The sequence below is a fragment of the Euprymna scolopes genome, chromosome 20 (assembly GCF_053919585.1).
Source record: "Euprymna scolopes isolate OS-2025 chromosome 20, ASM5391958v1, whole genome shotgun sequence".
Taxonomy (NCBI): Eukaryota; Metazoa; Mollusca; class Cephalopoda; order Sepiida; family Sepiolidae; genus Euprymna; species Euprymna scolopes.
The window spans coordinates 38410119-38420607 of NC_136501.1; the positions used below are offsets into that span (position 1 = coordinate 38410119).

At 29.8% G+C, this 10489-nt stretch overlaps 1 protein-coding gene across 4 annotated transcripts in view; it reads right to left on the bottom strand.

The window, feature by feature from the left end:
* LOC145241395 (uncharacterized) overlaps nucleotides 1-10489 on the bottom strand; it is a 585324-nt gene that overhangs the window by 330992 nt on the left and 243843 nt on the right. The gene's annotated exons all lie outside the window — the stretch shown is intronic.

Here is a 10489-nt window from a genome sequence, read left to right on the forward strand (position 1 = left end):
CTTTTACACAGGAATCACCACTATCAAGGCCCGAAGCCACTCGAGGATAACGGTTAATGGGTATACATTAGTTAATGTGATTATAGCGTAGTAAACATAAGTAGGGGGAATTTGGTAATTGGATTACTTAAGGGAACGGTTTATCAAGAACTTGTTTATGTTGGACTTGAAGACAATCAGATTGTAGTCAGCTGGAAAGCAGGCAATCGCAAGAGAGTTCCACAGGCGTGCAGTTCTAAGAAAGAAGCTTTTTTCATGAAATCTACATTGAGGCTTAGGCACAGATAAAGAGTGTGGGAAATTATTGATAGTGGTATTGCCTATATGAGTGTTTTTCGTGAAAGTTTGGCAAGGGGGGGGGACCATAGATTGAAGCTCAGTCGAACACTTGCCATGAAAATAATGATAAAGCAGAAACAAACTCGCAACATCTCTTCTGTGGGAAAGAGGTTGCAGGGAAGAGAAAAGGGCATCCCCCACTAAGTTACAAGGTCTATTTTGAACTCTGTCAAGGCAGGATGACAGAAGCTTGTCATCTCTTCAGATTGATGTTGATCGTCCATGTGCATGTAGGTGGCTCTTCAACCCAGCTTAATTCTTGCTAATATTTGGTGGTGCTTGTAGAGGGACTTCATTATGTACCTTTGAACATCTTGTCAAACTGCTTGTTGATTTATGAATTCACAGATATTATAAAAATATTTGGGTGGCAGCACATCCTCATAAAATCGTAGGTCTTGGCTAATATTGTGTGACTTCACATGACTCACCAAACTAGCTTTAGACAGAAAAAAAAAATCTGTCACAGATTTTGTGTATTTTAGCTCTTGTTGAAATTCGGCAGGAACTGCAGATTCATCCTGCTTTCTAAGAGCATGTTTCAATACTGCATGCTTAATATGCTTTTCATCAAACTACATGCATCCTTCTATCATTATTGTGCATACAAACATATAAACATACCTAACCTTATAAAGATGGCGACAGATATTATTTTGATCAATTCATAATAGATTGTTTCAATGTACAAATGTTTTTTTCTCCTATTTATCATTATCTATTATCTCCCTTGATGAGAACTCCTTCATCTGCAACCAAAGTTCAAACACCTGAGCCTTTAAAACGAAGAGTGAGAAATACTCTAGGGTATTAAAAGGTGAACATCTATGGATAGTTATCAATAATCTTACACAAAAGGGGATAATCGAGCAGCTGAGTATAAAAAGAAAACAAAAAGCTTAATCTATATATCAATACGATAGCGTGTGTGTTATTTTGTGTGTCACGTTTACATCTTTTTTCTTCCGAGTGACTATCGTTTAATTGTTATGACCTTCCATTTCTTGTAATAAATAATTTTACCACAAATTCTTCATAAGTCTTAGTTTCGGTGTCAATTATAGTTGAAGAAACTTAAGTTATATATATATATATATATATATATATATATATATATATATATATATATATATATATATATATATATATATATATATATATATATATTTTATTCATAAGTTTTGGTTTCGGTTTCCATTCCAAGTCATATGGATATATTTTTTTTATTTTTGAAATCTCAACTTTATAAGAATCGACAGAAAATTGACTAAACACATTATTAACAATGCTGTTTAAAAAGTAAACAATCAAACTATTTCTCCTATACTCAGCATGACTTAAGGACAGTCTGACATTATAAAAACAGAAATACGTACACATAATTGCGCTTGACATTGATCACATCCAATGTCTAAACACAACATTTGCTTATTTTACAAAAAAAAAAAAAAATACACAAAAAAGATAACAATGATAACCTATTTCACCTATTTTCAGCATGACTTAAGGGCATTCTGACATTTTAAAACACAAGGGATGTACAAGTAGCTGCACCTGGAATTAATCACATTTAATATCTAAAAACAACATTATCAATCATATTAAAAAACCCCAGAAAAGAACAGTCTAGCATGAGCTGAGGGATGTACATTGACCACATCCGATACCTAAACACATTATTAACAATGCTATTTTAACAGTAAACAATAATAAACTATTTCTTCTATTTTCAACATAACTTAAGGGCAGTCTGACATTATAAAACCCGAGGGATGTACAAGCAGTTGCTCCTGGCATTAATTTCATTTAATATCTAAACACAACAGTAGCCTATTTATAAATAAATGAAAAACAAAACAAAAGCAAACAAACAAGCAAACACAAAAAAAAAAGATAATAAATTATTTCTCCAGTTTTCAACATGACTTAAGGGTAGTCTGACATTATAAAACCCGAGGGATGTACAAGCAATTGCTCCTGGCATTAATATAATCCAATATCTAAAGTAACAAGCCTATTTTAAAAAAATAGTAAAGTATATTTCCTATTTTCACCACGACTCTAGAAGGGTCAGACATTAGACGATAATAAGGGACGCATAAATAATTAACGTAAGCATTGGTCTTATCCACAACACCAGTAAACCTGACAGATGTGCACATAATTGCACCTGACACTGACCACGTCCAATATCCAAACACAACATTAGCCTATTTTACAAAAAAAAAAAAAAACGACGACAACAACAAACAAAAAAGAAAAACAAACGAAGAAGCCTATTAAAAGATAATAAACGGCCTGACATTATAAAAACCGAGAAATTTACAAGTAGCTTCACCTGGAATAGATCACATCTAACATCTAAAACGTAGATTCCATGAACAAAGCATCTTTCCTAGATAGAGATGCACGCCTGTGTAACTCTCTTCCATTTGCCTATTTCCCGCCTGACTGCAACTTGGATGTCTTCAAGTCCAACATAAACAAATTCCTGATGAATCGCCCCCTTAAGTAAGGCACTTTATCAAATCTCCAATATTAATGACTACTACGATACTATCCCATTGATTACTGTACACGAAATGACCCTTATCCCTGAGTGGCTTCCGGGCCTTGATAAGTGGAGACCTCCTTGTAAAAAAAAAAAAAAATCCCCAAAAAACCCAACATTATCAAGCATATTAAAAACAAAAACGTACGCACACAAGAAAGAACAGTATGACATTATAAAAACTGTGGGATGTACATTGATCACATCCAATATATAAACACATTATCAACAATGCTATTTAAAAAAGTATTTTCAGCATGACTCTAGAAGGGTCAGATATTATACAATAGCAAGGGATGTATAAATAATTAAAGCGAGTATTAGTCTTATCCACATCATTAAGACTATTAGAACAACAGAACATTATGGCTCCTATTTTTAGTATGACTCAAGAACAGACTGTCATTATAAATATCATATTTCCACAACATTAAGAAGGGTTTTAGTTCTCTCCCAATGCAAGAACTTAGACACTATGGTCGGAAAGTGTGATTGAGAAATCAGCGCTCCAGAGAAGGGGGCACTATGACCTGTAAAACGTAGCTGTGCAGCCCCATCAACATTTTCGAGTGAGGGTGTCTCAGGAGATTAGCAATAAACTAACCCCTTCTCAAAGAGAGAAGGTAAAGTCTGGAAGGGTGGAACTCTTAGCATTGCACAGAACTAAACTCTCACCGCAAAATCAGCAGGGGCAGGATCAATATAGGAATGGTTTAATCTCTGTGGACTTTAAGCGGCCCAAGGATAAAAATCCCTTGCCGAACCCCAAAAACTGAATAATCTATGACTGTCTCACTTTCACATCTTTTTCATATATTTGCATCTTGAAATTGCTCAAAAAGATTCTAACTTATAGACAAATATGTGATTACCATTTAATTCTTTGTTGAAAATTTGTTATATGACTATAGGACGGTCTGACATATGTAATTCCAGAATAATAGGAACTAAAAACGAGTCTGCAAATGAGATTATGCGTAACTTTCTGGTTGACACACTATAAGTACAACATTATATCACAAAAAGATATTATATCTAATTTCTATATTTTTCAGAACCTTTTGAGATGAGACTTCATAATTTGTGTATTCATTTTTTGCAGACTGCTATCTTCATTGTAATAATTGTTTTTTTACCACGTTTCAATCAACTAATCCTCTGGCTTTAACCGCAGCAGGATAGGAAGGCCAAGTGGCCAGTTTCACAGTGAATAGAGGCATTGAGTCTCTACTTTCAGTTCCAGCTGATCATTGTCTGAAGGTAGCGATTTCAGTCCTATCCAAAGCAGGCAAGAGGATTAGTTGGTGAAAATGCGGTGAGCCAACAACTATAGAAGGCAGTAATTACTGGATACAGTTACAAGACTCAGCACTCCTATCCTACTCAAGAAGAGTCTGACATATATATAGGGCTGACCTCAACTATTAAACGTCCCCCCCCCTATGTAAAACGGATTGTACAGGGCTCTGTGTGGGTAGAGATAGAGAGAATTACTGGAAATTAAAATTTGGGGGAAAAAATGAATCAGTACTGGTCCTATGAAAGTGCGGAACCCACTGCGGTCACATTGGTTGGAGTGACCTAAAGCTAGTCCTGCATATAAGACATTCAATGAAGAATTAATTTTCGTGAATATTTTAGTTGACAACATTTTTTCAATCTGTAACACGAATCGAGAATAATCTGACATGTATTATACCTACTTCATAAACATTCGGAACAAATATGTAGATTATGCTTAAAATTTCTCTGTTTATATTAAGTAAAGTAGGTATATATTTCTATATATTTCGATTTATTTTCATATATTTCTATATATTTCTATATATTTTTATATATTTCTATATGTTTTTATATATTTCTATATATTTCAATATATTTCTATATATTTCTATATATTTCAATATATTTCTATATATTTTTATATATTTCTATATATTTCTATATGTTTTTATATATTTCTATATATTTCAATATATTTTTATATATTTCAATATATTTTTATATATTTCAATATATTTCTATATATTTCTATATATTTTTATATATTTCTATATATTTCTATATATTTTTATATATTTCTATATATTTCTATATATTTTTATATATTTCTATATGTTTTTATATAGTTCTATATATTTCAATATATTTCTATATATTTCTATATATTTTTATATATTTCTATATATTTTTTTATATATTTCTATATATTTTTTTATATATTTCTATATATTTTTTTATATATTTCTATATATTTTTAAATATTTCTATATATTTTTATATATTTTTATATATTTTCATATATTTCTATATATTTGTATATATTTTTATATATTTCTATATATTTTTTTATATATTTCTATATATTTTTATATATTTGTATATATTTCTATATATTTTTATATATTTTTATATATTTCTATATATTTCTATATATTTTTATATATTTCTATATATTTTTATATATTTCTATATATTTTTATATTTCTATATATTTTCTATATATTTTTATATTTCTATATATTTTCTATATATTTTTATATTTCTATATATTTCTATATTTTATATTTTTATATATTTCTATATATTTCTATATATTTCTATATATTTTTATATATTTCTATATATTTTTATATATTTTTATATATTTCTATATATTTTTATATATTTCTATATATTTTTATATATTTCTATATATTTTTATATATTTCTATATATTTCTATATATTTCTATATATTTCTATATATTTTTATATATTTCTATATATTTTTATATATTTCTATATATTTCTATATATTTTTATATATTTTTATATATTTCTATATATTTTTATATATTTCTATATATTTTTATATATTTCTATATATTTTTATATATTTCTATATGTTTTTATATATTTCTATATATTTTTATATATTTCTATATATTTCTATATATTTTTATATATTTCTATATATTTCTATATATTTCTATATATTTTTATATATTTCTATATATTTTTATATATTTCTATATATTTTTATATATTTCTATATATTTCTATATATTTTTATATATTTCTATATATTTTTATATATTTCTATATATTTTTATATATTTCTATATATTTCTATATATTCCTATATATTTTTATATATTTCTATATATTTCTATATATTTCTATATATTTTTATATATTTCTATATATTTATATATTTTTTTATATATTTCTATATATTTTATATATTTCTATATATTTTTATATACAATTCACTCCTACACTTATTAACCGATCATTATTATTTTAGAATCCAGTTTGTTGGTGTAAGGATGGATAATGTGATATATATTTAGTTTAATTTAGTTTTGTGGAAAAGCGGTGAAAAGGAATTGTATGTCCTTTTGTGTAAATCCAAATATTCGTGACTTTTGTAGAAATTTTAACAATAATTATTAGAAATAAACTAATAAATATTTCTTAAATTTAAATTTTTAAAAATTTTGAAAGAGTTTTTAGGGACATACATGCATAACTTTATATTTGAAATTTAAACTATTTCAGATTTCCATTAAATCTAATTCATAAACATTAGACACAAATTAAGACTAGCGGGGCACTTCGCTTTGCCCGGGCATAAAATATGCTTAAATATTTTAATTTGTCTAGATTTTGTATATATTATTATAGAGTTGTGATTTCAAAAGTAAAAAAATATGTATTTGGATGCCATTTGCTAGAATTGAAACCGAAAGCAAAACTGTAGCATTTAAAGCTCGTGACGTTACCACTGTACAAACATGACATGCATATGAACTGATAACAAATTCAAGATAAATGTCCAAAATGCATAACGATTTTTTCAATTTTGACCCCTTTTTGACCCCTTAAAAACTATTTTAACTGGCTAAAGACCCTTAAAAGAATGGTCCATAAAACATCCAATCATTTGAGACCTCTAGCGCCACCCTGCGACTTTTAGTTTCGGAAGAGATAGTGTTTGAAAATATGGAGACAGACAGACAGACAGACATATAGCTTTTATATATTAGATTAGTAAAATTTATGTTTCTTCTTATTAATACTATTGCTTAATTCTGAAATGTTCCAGAATCAAAATTATGTAATCGATTTGGTTAAAAACTGAAAAAACGAATATTAAACATAAAGTTTAGTAGCATTATATCTCAATTGTAATCTAACATAAAAGTGGTGCAAAACTATTGTTTTTTGAGTACATGCTACCTGTACTGGAATAAGTATTTTTTCTAGTCTATTTAAATAAAACAGTAGATGTATGTGTGTGTGCCTGTAAACTCCTTAATTACTGGTCACACAACACTAAAATTAACATGAAATAGTAATGTTCTTCATCTATAATAAAAATCTCAGCCATCTTTAGTATGTGTGTGTGTTTGCATGTCTGCTAAAAACTTTTGTCATCTGCATCGAACAGGCACGAACCTGGTATCAATTAGAAAAAGTGATCTCTCGGACACATAATATTGAAAAATTAGAAAATTATTATGATTCTACTGATCTAGCTCCCTCTGATTACCACTTATTTTGAGGATTACAAAGCCATTTAACTGGTCTTAGGTTAGCATCGTGAAGTGGCAAGCTAAAAAAAAAAATGGTTTTGGAGTCAGTGGTCGGTAATTTTTTTGCAAAAAGAAGTTGGGATTCAGATCAAGTTTTTCCAACCAGTATTATTTTCAGCCGATTCTGGGTTCTACTATTTTGGCACAACAAATTAATGCATGACAAATTAAGGCATAAAAAATTAAGGCATGACAAAGGTACAACAACAAAAAAAAAAAAAACTTTTTTTTTTCTTTTCAAACTCGGGGAAATATTTAAAAATTATTTAAAAGAATGAATCAAATATCAAAAAGAAAGTTTTGTTAAATTAAAAAAAAAAGTTTGGTAAACCTTTACTATTAAAAAAACATTTACGATTTAAAAAAAGTAAATATTTTTTCTTTTAACTTAATGGATTAGTTTTTCTTTTTATGTTTCTCCTAAGCCTGAAAAAAAATGTTTATGTTTTTTAACAAAGACTTTTATGGCAGTCCATCTAAATTAAAATCAGTTACTTCTTCTTGTTCTTGACATAAGAACACCAGGTTGCCTGAATGGCGTGCCTAAATATTATACAAATAGAGAATCAGTGGGAGCTATTTGTTGTATTTTGTCGTACCTTAACCGATTCTCCTAACTCTGCCCATTCAACTACTAGGGTCAAAGTCAGAATTTGAGAAGCAACAATTTTTGTCAGTCAGGTTTTTGAAAAATAGATCCGGTGTCGACAGTCAGATATTTTTTCTGCCAACCTCTCACCTCTGAGATGAGTCTTTTAAAATCAAAATTATGATTTAGGAGTCAATCTCGGCCAACCCATTTATCTCTGCCAGCAAGGTAACATCCTGAAGCCTTATTCATTTACTTAACGATCCATTGAAGAAACGTTAACAAGTGAATTTAATTACCTAACCCAATCAACGACATAGCCGTACATAAAATTACAAGAGTATCCATCCCATCCATCCTTGGACTATAGATCAAAGTGAAGCATTCTTACTTATATATTGCTGCCAGCTTAAATAAGATCGAGTCTGATCAGGCATGAATTAAGTAAGTTCGTGCACACCCCAACCATAAAATTCCAGCAGTGCGATATCCACCTATCAATAAAATCCAGTGCTTTGCAAAGACACACACTACAGATCGTAACAATATCCATGGTTCTGCTGCAGTGCCAGATTTCCTACCCTGTCCCTAACTAACCTCATTGTTGTTGCCCATCCAGCGAGCAAGTAGCTGCGTGAGAATGGCTAGCATGTGATAGTGGTGCAGTGCAGCAGACAGCAGTGCAATCATTGCAGTTAGAAATTCTATATTTTACTTTGGATAGATAGAAATGTTCGACACGTGAAATTTAGTTTAGGAATTCTTGTCACTGATTTCGTTTTTTTTTTTAATCTTTTATTTTTTGTTAGCTTTTTATTTATTTATTCGTTTGTTTGTTAGCTGATGTACCTGTCTATAGCAGGGTTTTCAAATTTTCCTCAACTTAAAAAAAAAAAATCAGATTATGAAAGTTCTGCAGTCATTCAAGGCAGGTTTTGAAAGTCAGCCAGTTATGAGAAGTAAGTCATGAAATTCCTCCAGTCATTAGGGACAAGTTATGAAAGTCCCCCAACCATTAAGAGCAGATTTTGAAAATCCTCCAGTTATTTGGGACGAGTTTTGAAAGCCCTCCAATCATTAAGAGTCTTTCAGTCATTCAAGGCAAAGTTTGAAAGACTTCCAGTAATTTGGGATGAGATGTGAAAATCCTCCAGTCACTTGGAATAGGTTTCGAAAATTCTTCAGTCATTTGGAGTGTGTTTAGAAATTCCTCTAGTCATTTGGAACGCGTTTTGAAAATCCTCCAGTCATTTGGAGTGTTTTGAAAGTCCTCCAGTCATTTGGAATGAGTTTTGAAAATTCTTTAATCATTAAATACAAGTTATAAAAGCCCCCAGTTATTATGATCAGGTTAGGAAAGTCCTCCAATCATTAGAAGCAGGTTTTAAAAATTCCCAGGATAAATAACCTGTATAGTATTTGCTAAAAGGGGAAATGAAATTATATTTCCTATATCTCTATTAATAAATAAAAGACAATGTGTGTGACTTCGTTCCCTATGGACTCTGAAACGGCTGGGCTGATTTTTTAAAAATTTCACACAAATATACTTTATGTGTCTGGAAGTGGTCTTAAATAGGTTTTGTATCAGAATGCCTTTGATAAGTATCAACAATCGTTAATCGATAATCGGAAATTTTAATTAAAGAAGGAACAGTCCGATTTTGAACAAAATTAACGCCTTATAAAGCCTAATATCACAAGTGCATCTAAGAAGTTTTATCATGGCACAAGCAGAATGACCTAGCATATAAAATCAACAGTAGGTTCTTTGATAAGACAGGGGCACGTTCGAAATGAATGTTTCTTTTTAGAACACAATTGGACTGTGATATGTGACTTTTGCACTTTAAACTTTAATTCAATCCATTATATAACAATATTTTTATAAAATCAACAGCAGATTCTCTACAGTGTAATGCAGACTACGATGTATTGTGAACCATATATGTATGAAGGAACGCATGTGAAGTTTCCTCCCGTTGCACCATAGTGGGTCCCCAACTAGAGCAGACAATCGATCGATTTGATTGAAAAAAAAAAAAGGTCAATTTCATTGATTTTGATGACAATAAAAGATGGTGTCAAACATTTGTTGATCCTCATTCAATCCAGGGTAACATCGGGTCTCCCTGCCAGTAAAGTTTAAAATAGAGAATCATTTTTGATTAGTCTTAAAGTCAGAATCTAGTGTTTAGATTGAACATTTTTCCAATGCCACAGCAGGAAACGTGCATGTCCAATTCTGAAGGGATTTCTACGAACAATCCTTAGGATAGAATGATTTATAATTTTTATGGTTTTTAGGCTTGAATTGAATGGGGAGAAGAACAGAAAATTTTCATCGTTTATATATAAAAATTATGTATAGTATTTCATTTGGGATGGGGGCGGCATTTAGCGATACACAATAAATAAACAATTTCACACC